Source organism: Poecile atricapillus, chromosome 2 (assembly GCF_030490865.1).
Source record: "Poecile atricapillus isolate bPoeAtr1 chromosome 2, bPoeAtr1.hap1, whole genome shotgun sequence".
In the NCBI taxonomy this organism is placed as follows: Eukaryota; Metazoa; Chordata; class Aves; order Passeriformes; family Paridae; genus Poecile; species Poecile atricapillus.
Window position 1 is genome coordinate 72,220,641 of NC_081250.1, and position 14,023 is coordinate 72,234,663.

Genomic DNA, 14,023 nt, shown 5'->3' on the forward strand with positions numbered 1-14,023 from the left:
ATGTCACTTTCAATGAATGTAACACACATTCATTGAAGAGAGAGGCTTCCCTCTCTCTTGCTCCTCTACCACCACGGTCTTATTACACCTTGCTACTTTTTCTTGTAAGAATATGAAGTGTATTTATCCACACATTCTCTTAATTTTTAGTCTTCCAACTACCTCTGAACCACTCTCTCACAGAACTACATTGCTTCATTCACCTATCAACCATATATAATATTTTCCACTCCCTCATCTTTCCCTCAATGCTTTTACTCCCCAAGTTCCTTGCATGTTCCTACCAGTAACTGCTGGCCTGCACCATTTGTATTTGAGCTACATACAGAAAAGGAGGAGATGAAGTCACTTAGACTAATGACAGTCATGTTGATATCAGCAGAAACAAATTCAAATTAAATATATATACTTCATATGATACAGACAAAAAGACCAAATTATTACAAAAAGGAGAAATCAAGTGGTCTCAGAATATTTGAAGAGCAACAGATAATAATTAACAAAAGAAATTAATTTCTACCACTATGAATATATAAAGTATTTCTGTAATGGAAGTTTTACAAAGAAAAAATTCTTATGGGCAGCTACTTACAGATGTAAGTACAGATGCAGCAATTAGTATTTTATTGAATCTTGAAGGGTCATATCTTTCCAGAAGGCATGCCTTGTTTAAAAATTTTAATGCCAAACATTTATTCCATCTTATTTAAATAAAATACTTATAGGCATCTACAAAACAACAATTCGGATCATGTAGTCTAATTATTACATGGCATGCTTAATGGCTCAAATACTTAAATTCCTAGTTTTATATTAAGTACCAGAAGCTTAGGAACATACTTAAGTACTTCTCTAAATTAGAACATTTTTTCCCAGATAATCAGCAAATGATACTGGTCTAGGGTAAAATATGAAATATTATCATGTTCCTGTGATTAGAGGCAGAGTATAAGAAATTAACTCCAAGTCTTTAATGCAATATATTTCTCAGAATTACTTTGAGAAGATTAGTTCCCTTTTACAAATTCTCATTACTTATCTACTATAGGTCAGGTTTTTAATCTGATTTTAAAAGGTGAAATTACATTTTATTCATTACTGAGTTACCGGTTTTAATTTTTTAAACAACATTAATACTACTGCTAACTATTTTCAGTAAGAAACATTTCCAGCCTTCTGAGTAGTTATTTTGGAATACGTATTTCCATAGTCTATAGAAAAACTGCATAGTAAGTATTTGGCCTCTCCTCACACAAAATCAGTGGGATGTAGAGTGGCAGTACATGAGCTGTTATTTTATAGTAGTTTTTTATTAATAAGAACAGAGAATTTTCTATTTCTGCTGTGGCAAAGAGCTTGGTTGCATTAGTACTGTGTCCTTTTTTCCTTTTCACCCATATTATCTCACCTTGATTAAGGGCTACAGTGCTTGGGCCATTTTCTTATTACTCTGAAAACAACTGTTAAAGAACTATCCCCTTCTTTGGCTATCCCCAATCTTTCTAACTCCTTGTCTCGCCCCTTTCACTGAATTGAAGAAACCAGCATCTCAAACTATGTTTCTGCCCAGCCCTCCAGCTCATCTGATCTGGGTTTCTATTCATGCAGACAGCAGAATTAGTAAAAGTATTTTTCAGACCCCGATAGAAAGCATCAATAATTTAGGATTTGACAGGTTACTCAGACATAATTCACTGCAATGACTTTTGCTTAATGACTTTTTTTATAAGATCATAGTAAGTTAGCTATCCGGCAATATATCAAGCACCCAAGCATTTAAATTCATTTACAGCAAATCACAGTAAGAGAGGTTCCGTAAGTAACAGTAGAGAGGTTCTGAGTGAGAGTAAAAGTAAGTGAGGTTCTGGAGTGTCCCTCACTAGAGATATTTAAATTCATTTGAATCATGTGTCATGATTTGAATTTGATTTCAAATTCAAAATTCATTTTGATTTCAAATGATCTGTCATCATTTGAATTTGAATCATGTGTCCATGCATTATAGCAGATTGCCAAGATAGGCTCTGAAGCTTCCCTCACTGGAGATATTCAAATTCATTTACAGCAAATCACAGTAAAAATATTATATGCAGCAACATTAACTAGAGAATAGAATATTGAAAAAAATATTTTACATGCAACCTATGTTCTACAACTCTCTGTTGTGTCCATGCATTATAGCAGATTGCCAAGAGAGGTTCTGGAGTGTCCCTCACTGGAGATATTCAAGAATATCTGGACCTGTGCCATGTGCTCTAGGATGAGCAGGGAGGTTGGACCAGTTGACCCACTGTGGTCCCTTCCAGCCTGACCCATTTTTTGGTCCGTGATTCTGTTCTGTTAAAGAAAGAAGACAATCAAAAGCTTATATTAGGTCTAGGCCTATTGTATTAAGCTAGTGCTTCATATCAGTTAGAAGAAATAAATTTATTTTCTCCTTCCCCCCTTCTAAAATAAATTAACTTCTTAATGATGCTTATCAGTTTCCATAGGAAAATATAAGCAAAGTGTTTATAGCTGTCATAAATTGTCAGACTGACTACAGAGTTGCATTTAGTTGGTGAAGAATAGTTGATGCTGGTTGAACAAAATATGAGCTGGGCCTCTTGTTGACCCTGCACCTGCTGGAGCAAGTTTGACACCTGAAGGATGTCTGGGGTGAAGCAGAGGCCTCACAACCCAATGATGAGCCACCACTCACTCCTCCTTTGGCATGCATAACAAGCCTTACTCTGAATTTGGTTCTTCAAGAAGGTAAGGATGAGTACAAAGACTCTCTGGCAAAGGCCAGATAGCCTTTAAGGTCACACTGGTGGGTGGAGGAGGACAAAGTGTTTATTTTACATTTGTATCAACTATAAATTTTGACCAAAATCATCAAGACTCTCATTAAGCCTTAATAACATTAACTTTCACATCCCTACGAATGCAAATGAGGTGAAATCAGAAGCTAAGTCCCGATGCAAGAAGCACCTCTGATCTGTGAGAAGCAGCTGAAATGCAAGGAGGTTTATCTTCTGCCAAAGTTCTGTACCTTTATTGCAACCAGGACTAATACAACTATGTTTAATTCCTACAAAAGCAGGAACACTTACTTATCTGTTTCCATCAAAAACACTATTTGGAAACAAATGCATGGAATGTCCTCATTGTTACTTGCACTTAGTTATTATTATTATTTATTTTATTTTATTATTTATTTATTTATATTATTAGTTATTATTAGACATGATAATAAATTCTTTAGATATAGAATTCTTTCTGATTAAGACAAGTCATGCTTCATTTTAGTCTAGCTACTTGCAGATACTGCAAGTGTGGCAGAATCTTGATTCAGTAAACAAATTCCAGTTCATACTATATATGAACTACAGTTCATACTATAGTCACATGAGACTGACAGTCAGGCATGCAGTGTGGATAAATTCAGACTTAGTTGCTTTCCAGGGTGATTAAGGAAATTGGCTAGAAATATATAGCAAATCTAAAGAGTACCAGGAAAACAAGTCTTCTGTCTTCTGGCACAACGTAACTTCTTCCTCACCTCCTGAAAAACAGGAAACGAAAGCGTAGTAAAAGTTTTAAGTATCATTCTATTCAACATGAACATAAGAAATATTAATTCTTCTGTTATTAATTATATTAATTAATTTAATATGAATTAATTAATTAAGCATTAATTTCTTCCAAAAACTTATTTCAGGGGGAGAAGGTATACAGTACAGGCTCATTTCCAACCAGTTATTTAGGTGTCAGTTCATAAATACCTTGTCTCACTTGTCTCACTTTCTGCTAAATATGGCCAAAATTTTTCTGTTAAAAATAAATAAATAAACAAAACCCATGTTTTTACCAAAAAAACCCAAAAACCAAAACAAACCACCAACCAACCAAAACACAAAAACCTGAAAAACCCCAAACAAATCAAAACAAAAAACTAAACAAAACAAAAAAACCCAAACTATTTTTTTTCTTGCAATCAAATTGCTTCTCTGCAAATTTCTATCAAATATTGCTGCTCCACTGAGTGCAGAATGACATAAAGCCTGGGGAGATCTGGCTTAATATTCATGTATGTGTAATATTTCCAGGTTTTTCTTTGAGTTACCCTGTGATTTCCAGATGCTGATGAACTGCTCTCAATGACTTCTCTGTCACTCAGAATGCCCATCTAGTCTAGGCAAGCAGCAGCCAGCCCTGTATTTCACACCAATGTCTGACAATATTTCGATGATGTTGGGCTTTAGCCAACTGCGTTGCTGTTACATCTTAGACTTACACTGGAGGTACTGAGTTCTTTTCCTTCCATCTGCTAAAAGACCTAGAGGAGCTCAATTAATAGGTACAGCCATTCTTTCATCAAATTCCATTGAAATTAGCCCAAGAGAATCAAAATATATAGGGAGAAGTTATATGAATTATAATTTTTCTAAGCCTTACATTCTTAAGAAATAAATTTTCTTCCACAGACAAGTTTGCAGGCTCGACAATTGCCTAAAGAGTATAGTGTCTGATTTCCTGTTAGTATGCCACTACCAGGCACAGAAGTTTGAATAGAGAGAACTCAGAGTTCATTTCAGTTTCATATTCAAAGATTAATTAAACTTAGTCACTAAATCTTCAGAAAAGGAACAAGAAGACAGTTTTCTGCATATTTAAAACCTCCAGGGAGGGCAGACAGAAGTATAGATTTTTCCCTGTTTTACTGGACTAATTCCTGAAGGATAATTACCAATATTACATCTACCACTGTGTGCAGTGACAATCTACCTTTAAAAAGAGCTACTTGAACATTTTTTTGCCTAAAGAAAAAGCAGCAAGTTTTAAAATTAGTAGCATAGTCTGTGGAGACTCAAGTGACAGATTCAAACCTTGAGAATGTCATGCACAGTTAGACTGTGACAGTGCAAGATACTTTCACTGGCAGAAAATGAAACAGGGAAGCCTCCTGTCAGAGAGGAAAGAGAAAATTTGTTCTTAAAGTCACAAGGGAATCAGAGTAACAAAGTAGCAATGGGAACACTGGATGGGTAATAAGGGAGAGACATAATGGGAAAGAAGGGACATAATAAATATACTGCACATACATGTAGGAACGTCAAGGAAATTACACAGCACAATATCTATGCAAGTTACTTTTTAAAAAAAAAAATTAAAATAAACCCACAGAATAAATTATCTTTCCATATTGTTTTAAAACACTGCTGAGAAGAAGAACCCCTCCACCTGTTTCCTACAGTATAGGTGTGTTGGTTTTGCATGGCCTGGTTTTTGGTAGCATTGGGGCCACAGAAGTGGCTTCTGTGTGAAGCTGCTGGAAGCTTCCACCATGTCCAACAGAGCCAATCTCTGATGGCTCTGAAGATGGACATGCTGCTGGCCAGGGCTGGGCCAATTAGAGAGGTTGGTAAGGCCTCTGTGATAACAGATTTAAGAAGAAAATCAGAACAAAGTGCAGCATGCAGTTTTAATTCCAGCCAGAGAGAAGAGGAGCAGGTGAGAACATGAGGAAAACCACATGGAGACACCAAGGTCAGTGGAGAAGGAGGGGCAAGAGGTGTTCCAGGTGCCAGAGCTGAGATTCCTCTGCAGGCCGTGGTGAGACCAGGGTGAAGCAGCTGTGCCCCTGCAGCCCGTGGGGATCCACAGGGGATGCAGAGATCCACCCACAGCCCATGGGGAAGGTGCCCATGCTGGGGTGGGTGGATGCCTGGAGGAGGCTGTGAGCCAGTGGGACAAACGGTGGAGAGAGAGGGCCCTGCTTCCAGCCTGTCCTTGGAGGGCTGCACCCCTGGAAGTGTGACCCACAACACAGCAGTTTTGGGAGGACTGCTGCTCATGAGATTGGAGTCGCACTGGAGAAGTTCACAGAGAACTGTCTCCCATGGGAGGGACCCCACTGCAAAGCAGCAGAGCAGCAGAGCAAAAACCTGGGTAATGAACTGACCAAAACCCCCATGCCCTGCTCCCCTGTGCTGTTGGTGGGAAGAAGGGAGGGGTTGAAGGAAGAAAAGGTCTTTCAAGGGCTTATTTTACTTCTCATTATCCTCCTCTGTTTTGGCTTGTAATAAATTCACTGTGTCTCTAAGCCGAGCCTGTTTTTCTCTTCTAGTGTTTTCTCCCTGTTTTTATCCCAACTCATGAACCCATTGTTGAATTTTTTCCCATCTCCTCTACCCAGCTGTGGCAGGGGAGGGTGAGTGAATGGCTTTCCTGGGTGCCTGGCATTTGGCCAGCGACAAAACACAACAGTACGTCATAGCATTATTCTTTCATGATATTTGGATGGTCAGAACCAGTTTTTGTAACTCAGTGAGCTTTCAAGCAATATCCAAATACCTCACTGCTGAAATGCAACAAGCACAGCAGGGCTGCTGTTCTTCCTATTTCTCCTAATATTCCTCCTAGTCCTTTTTTACCACCATTTTGAGTTATGATGTCTGCTAAACTGAGAGAGCAGCAACCCTACCAGGTAACCAAACAATGGAAGATGCCAAATTTTTTTTCAGTGCTAACAATGATAACAGATATTCAAGAATTAGAAATATTTCAGAATATGACCCTCTATATATGTGCCTACTTTATATCTGTCATATGGTAGGACAGCTGCTCAAAACCAAAAGGGATCTCTGATTTGACAGTCAGATGTGATATGTTTTACCACATATGTGCATGATGAAATATTATTCACCACGATACTCAGCTAAATATACATGCTCAGGGCACATTTCTCTAAATATTACTTTTCAGTAAAGGTTCTTATAATTTTTCTGTGATAGTAGCAGATCCACATTGACACTGGAAAATCCTGCTAATATCCTTGCAATTTTTGCAGGCCTTAGAGAAGGTCTACACAGCCCAGAATCAGAAAACTTAAAAACCATTAAATAATGAAAACATAACTACTCAGTGAATGTAAACAAGGATCTTCCTGCAAAAAGGCACACAGATGAACGTCATTGATTCCACACATGCTGGAGCAGTTAAATGTTTTCAGATTATAATGCACTTCAAAAATATATCCTGACTCTGGTACATGGGTAAACACACACGAACCAATTTATCTTTGACACCTCTAAGCTGCCTGTTTTTCCTGTGTGTTTTACTTCAAATTTTGGTAGTGTCTATTTTATACTGTTATTATTTCTTTTACTCTAGTCCTTTAAAAAGAAGTCTTAATCAGAAAGAAAAAAGTTTTAAATGTTTATTTTGATAATAGCAATGTAACTATTTTAATGACATAATTATTTATTCTTTGAAACTTACATGAAAATTTTGTTGGAGAAATCATAAAAATGTCCTTCCGTCTAACAAGTACCATGTGATTGCAAAATAATTGCTTATTCCTGTATTTTGTAAAGAAAATAAAACCCTTTTCTTTGATTATCTGCAATAAAATGACTACATTTACAGATCCATTGAAAATATTTGGGCCTTATATATATAGGCAAACTGAAATCTGCAGCCACTGATAGCATTTCATATTTATAAAATTCCTTACTGCTAAAAAGGGCTGTAAGTCCTTGCAAGCTATGCATAAACCAATACATCATCAGTGACATTCAACCACCTCCAAACAGACTGAGCATTAGTTGGTGCATAGAAAAACATGCACAGTTGGAGACATGAGAGAGTTATGGCCAAGGACTGTGGGACAACACAGTGAGTGGTCCCATTAAACACTATGGGCCCTTTGGCATCTGGAAAGAATTTGTTTGTCAAGGTCTGACAATACACCACACTGTATTAGCTCCCAAGATCAATGGCAGTGTCTGTTCACAATTTCAGCAGTGCTGATTGAGACATTCTGTGAAAGCAGTATAGCTCACAAGATGTTGAGACAAGTGAAGCATAGATTAATAGAGTAAGGGTGAAAAACGTGCTGATATATGTGTCAGTTTAAATGGATCAATCTGTCAGGCTCAGGAGACAAAGAGAAAGCTTCAGTCATTGCCGGTGTTATAGAACAAATAGTAGATGATAACTTCTATGCCACAAAAAGTTCTAGAGCCAGTACTGACAAAAAATATGGAGAGACTTTCTACAGCTGTATTTGAAGGGAGGCTAAAAAACAGATAAACTGGGATATCGTAAGCATTCAAAACTTTCAAAATCAAGACACCAATTTAAACGCCAAATTTAACAGCATTTACACCGAAATTTTTCTCAAAAACATTATTACTTGTAAGAAATATGTCTCTGTGCAAGCCACCAACAAACATGCTCGTGTTACTTAAAGGATAAGGGGCATTACAATTATGCATGTTTCACTACACAAAATGTTACCTGTATTTACCTTGAAATGCCCTCCAACAGCATTTACAGAACATTGTAGGAGTTGCCCCCAACTTGATCTGTTCCAGCATTCAAAATGTACTTAATTGGTGAATCTTATTCTACACCTCTGTTCCCTGAACAAACATTTTTTCAAGACATTCATCAGCAGGAAGTACTCTTGTCTCTTTGAGGAACATAGTTCCATCAAATCTAGTGAAGCAAACAGGAGGATCTGTTGCTCTTGAGATTGGTAAACTACACTTCTGCTCCATCTCCATTCCTCATACCTCATGGAATACTTCCACCACTTACTTTGTGCTAATGTTCAAAGCCGGCTTTAAGGAAATTTAATTAACTAAAATGACAGAAAGTTAAATTATCCACAAAAAGATGAAAGAAAGGGGCTATTTCCAATTAAGTTATCCACTCTAAACATTCAAAGTGTTTGGTAAATAACAAAAAGGAAAGACTCATTGGCATAGGACGCAGAGGGGAAGAAAGAATTGTGATATGATTCGGCAAATGAATGTGCTCAAAGATATTTTAGCACAAAGTGGACAGGCAACTGAGATCCAGAAAGCTCCAGACTAGTACAATTAAGAGGTAGGATTGCATGGTCAGGAGCAGGGTAGGTAGCAAAGAGGTAGGGAAAGACCATGGAAACAAGCTGACAGAAAGCCTAGCTTACCTGAGAAACTGTAAAATCACAGAATGACTCACAAGTAAACCCATTCTGACCACCTCCACACTAACCAGGCACAAGTCAGCTTCACTCCTAAAGCTGTTTCATCATTTTATCCTCCCCACCAGGATTTTTAGCTCCAGCACGGCACAGCTGAAACCGACACAGTTTTCCCTTAAGAGCTGGCTTGCATCACATAGCATGAAATACAATCAGAAAACTCTTACCTGACTTAGAAATGCAATGCTAGGTACACTTCTGAATACCTCTGTCAAAGATTTTTAATATTCAGAAGATATAAAGCAGGAAAAATGCCTGTGTCACCCAATGGATAAAGCTGAAGAAAATATGGACTTAAAAATCTTAGATGTCTGCATTAGACACACACAGTGAAGCTAATTAATTCACTGTCACAATGTTTTTATTGAAGACTGAAGACTTAAAAAAAATATAAAGGGAAAACAAAAGCACTAGTATTCTTGAATTAGTTTCCTCCTCTCCTTGTTTCTCAGTTTAATAATCTTTTTTGTTTTGTGCTGAAGCCAATGCTATGCATACTGCTGATACAGTTACAGGACTAAGCCCTTTAGACAGCTTGATATCAATTATTAAAAAACAGTGAAAATTTAAGTACATTAAGTCCTTCTACAGTTCATATATAGAACTGTTCCCACCAAGACCATGATCTTTAAATACTTTTTTCCTGTCCAAAGATATTTCAGTTTTATAGAGAAAATATATGCATTTAAGTATTTTGCATTAAAATGTACTAAAGATACACATTTCTTTTATTCCTAATTTGCTCCTTTAACAAATTTCAATCAAATCAAATTTCAATCTTTATGAAAATCAATCCTTTGTATTACTCTATTCTACCAGCACACTGATCCTAACTGAGAAAAACTTACACTTTTAGTGATCCACACAAAGTTAGCCTGAGCAGGGTCAGGTTTGTGCTGTGCTGCCTGTCTAGCACAGCTTTGGACTCTGTGAATGGTGCACAGTCCTTGTCTGCAAGACAAACTTGGCCAGCTCATTTTACACAAGGAGCCTGAAGGCACATTCCACTTGGAACCTGCAATTACACTGCCTGCCTGGCCTTGCCTTTATCTAACTGTGCAGCAGGAAGTCCTATGAGAGCACCCTTTAGAAACAGAATTATTTTCTTGTGAGGATAGTACTCAGGTTAGCTCAGATGACTAAAAGGATCAGTTTCTCTCCATGGACAGCACCTGCTCTTCAAACCACCGTGGAAAAATCCATTTAGGCTTCAAATGATGCTGCATCAATGGGGTGCCCAGCATCTGAGGAGATGAAAAACTTTCTATCTGTATTTCTCTTCTCATTCTTTCTTAGTAAAGCAGTTATCTTAATAAAGCATTTGTGATTAATCTTTTCAAACTGAGATACAGAAAGAGCCATGTACCAGCCCTCTTGCTCACTTTCAGCATCACCACTGCCATCATCCCCCGTTATGGTGACACTCACCTTATGCCTCTTCTCTGGAGTTTTAAACATAGATTAAAAGTGATGCAAAGAAGTGAGGAAGAAAGACTTCTGTTTTACACACTTGGCAGAATAGAGGTGGCTTCTCAAAGAAAGTGCCTGTTATAAAGAGTGGCACAACCCTCCTAATAATATCCTCATAGCTGAGTTTTTATCACTGTCATCCAAGGAAGTTTGTAGAAACATTGCAGACTGTAAACTTTGTGTTGTCTCTACTTGTTAGTATTAGGCAACTATATATAGTCAAAGACTGTGATGAGAGTGACAGCTTGATGTCTGGAAATTGTCTTACTGTGGAACGTTGCAGCATGGATTTGAGACAGTACAAAGACACTGCAAAATTATGATCTTCAGTATTTTGTCAGATCAGAAGATATATTTAAGTGCCCAGTATAATTCACAGAAACAAAAGATATTAGCATTTTCCCAGGTTATAAACTTTATGGGTTAGCTTTCATTTAGTGACTAGCATTATCTATTCTCCAGCTGACTTGCTAGAAATCTTTAAGAATAAAATGCCACAAGATTTAAAAGATTTAGCCTAGTGATATCTCATGTTATTTAAAAAACTTGTGGAACAACTTTTTTTCAGGTGTATATGTATGTTTACAGGAAGGAATTTACAGATCCATATGATGGAAGTTTTTAGAAGACTGATAAATCTTATCAGTTTTATATTTAAAATAGAAAATTATTGTATTAATTTATTATTAATACACTTCATTCTAATGTTTGTTTCTTATACATTGTCAACACTTTCTGTACAAAACTGTTTGTCTTTGACACCTAGTATATAAATTAGCTGTGAGGATACAAAGACCACAGAACTGTATAGTTTGCAATGACAGATACTGTCTTGGGTGGTCTCAACTGCAGAAGTCGAGCTCAAACTTCAGAGCTCTTCAGCAAAAGAAGTTTGAACTGAAACAGGCTTGTCTTCTTTTTTCTTCATTCTCATGCACAATGTTTTTGTGCTGCTTACCTACCCTTCTCCCAGACAGGCTTCCAACGCTGCTTATCTTGTTTGTAGTTCAGCCAACCAGTCTTATTTTTATATTCAGCAAAATACTCTTCCCATTTCACTTGTGTTTATCTTGTTCACTATTTACTGAATTTTTCTTTACTGCACTTTACTCATGTTCAGATGCAGCAATGTAACTTATTCTTTTCCCCTTTCAAGGTTATGTTGTTAATATTTATGGAAAATACTTATATATTGGCATGCTTATGTCATTGTGACAGACAGCACAAGCCCTAAGCTTTGTTCTACATTTTATTTACTTGGAACAAATTGAGAATTGGATTTCCAGTTTGTGAGGAAGCAAAAATTCCTATGAACATATCCTCCCTTACATGTACAGTAGGGAACAGGGACAATTAGCCATTTTGTTCTTTTATAGCCCAGTTGAGTGCATCAATAGCTAAACAATTCCATTCTGAGCAGTAATCAAGTAACAGCTCTTCCCCAACAGGACTGTTGCACTCCTAATACCAAATATAACACTTTGTGCAAACGACTGGGAAGTGTAAATGTATTTTTCACTCTGTAAAAGTTTGAGTTCCACTGAAAAGGCTGAACATTCAAAGCTTAACTGTGAGCCATGAGGACAGAGATTTGTATCACTGGCACAAATAAGCCAATTTGGTGAGTTTGTTCTTGTGATTAATAAAAGGAGATTTGTATACTAATAAGTCATAATTTCTTTAAACTGAAAAACTCTCTTAGCTTTCTGGGAAGTATGATGCTTAAATTCTAACCAGAAATAGACACTGCGGTGAGAAGTGTAGTTCTAGAATGAGTAAGAAGAACAACTTGTCTTCTTCTCAAAGAGGGTCTAAATAGCAAACCTGAGTTGGTTTTCCCTATTCATTAGGTCATTGTGAATTAATGATGAAGAAAATCAGAACAGTACTTTTGCTCCCTCTCTTGTTCAGTTAGTAGAGAATTAAATTCTTATCAAATACATGAAAAGTGAATATACAGGCTTACTAAATGCAATGTTAGTTTAAATAAATTCACATAATTTGTCAGATTCAAGAGTGAACTTATCTGATAAACTCATTTGTACTGCATCCAAGCAATCTTTTCTCCAGAGCACAAATAAAGATCAAACTAAAAGCCAAAGAAATTTGTTAAAAGACAAAAAATATTGCTTAAGACTGTGCAAGTTCACTCACATATAGAGATGTGTCCCTGATAATAAAGACAGTTTAAACTCTGATTTTAATATATATTCATAGAAGAAGACCATTTCAGAAAGCAGAGTGTTACATTCATCACAGAAACAAATGAAAATGAACACTGGAGACACACTTGTTATGATATTTTTTGAAACAGGACAGTGACAGTAAGCAAAAGAAGAAGCAAAATCTGAAACTGCTTCTTGGCAGCCAAGTCATTATTTTTGAGGCAGATTCCATGTGCTGTAGAGGTAGCTGTCTCCAGGAGTATCTGGGAGGAACGAGTGCATTCTCCTCCAAGGACCTGTCATTTCATAATGTAAACAACTGACCACCAGGTCTGTGAATGAACATGAAGTTAAACATAGGGAATAGAAAGTCCAAAATACTCAATAATAATGGTCAGACACATGCACCTGGCAAGAAAAGGTATTCCTGAACAACAGAACTGATGACAAAGCAAATCCAAAGATGTTATGTAGGATTTTATAAACAAGAACTTTCCTTATTTCAAAATTCATTTTAGAATTCTCAGTTTAATAGTACCATACCAAACCAGAATTAAAAAAAAAAAAACAAAAAACCAAAAAAACAAAAACAAAAACTAAAAAAAAAAAGGTTCTATTATTTCAGTAAATATTTCAGTAGCTATATCATAGCTACTGGAATAGCACTGATAAAACTCTACAAACAGTGATATTGAGATATTTCTTATTTTGAATTATTTTAATATTCAGTATTCATACAGCAGAGAGACACCAATAACTATCAAAGTGTATGCTAGCCCAAATTTGAAGACAAACTCTATATTTAAAAAAAAGAGTTTAACTGGTAATTTTGGATTTTATATTACTGAGAATATCAAAACAGGATACATTACTGCTGTCAATTCAATTATTTTGTACTTAGAATTAAACATATGCCTTTCCAGATATCAGATTGAAATCTTGTCTGAAACAGCCTTTTTCTGCATATATTAAATCCTGCACAAAAGAATAAGAATCTGTTTTGAAAAGAATTATACTTTTTCCTTCCTTCATGATTTTTTTTTTTTGTGGTGTGAGATATCAACTGAGTTTAAGAGAACAGTGTTTTGTTTGAATGTTTTTGTGCTGAGCTAATGACAAGCAAATCTTATTCTTTTGTTCCATGTAAAATCATCAGTGTGTGAAAGGTCTGTATCATGAAATTACCTTTACTTTTGCTCCTGGGTGCACCATTGCAAAGAGCAGTGTTAGTTATATGGTGTCAGTGAGGCTGTAGCTTGGTACAAATATGTCTTTTCATTACTTGTCATTGAATCATGTAAACCAGGGAAATGAACAGAAGAAGTAAAAAGGTTTTTGACTCAGATAAAACTGAATACATTACTTAAGT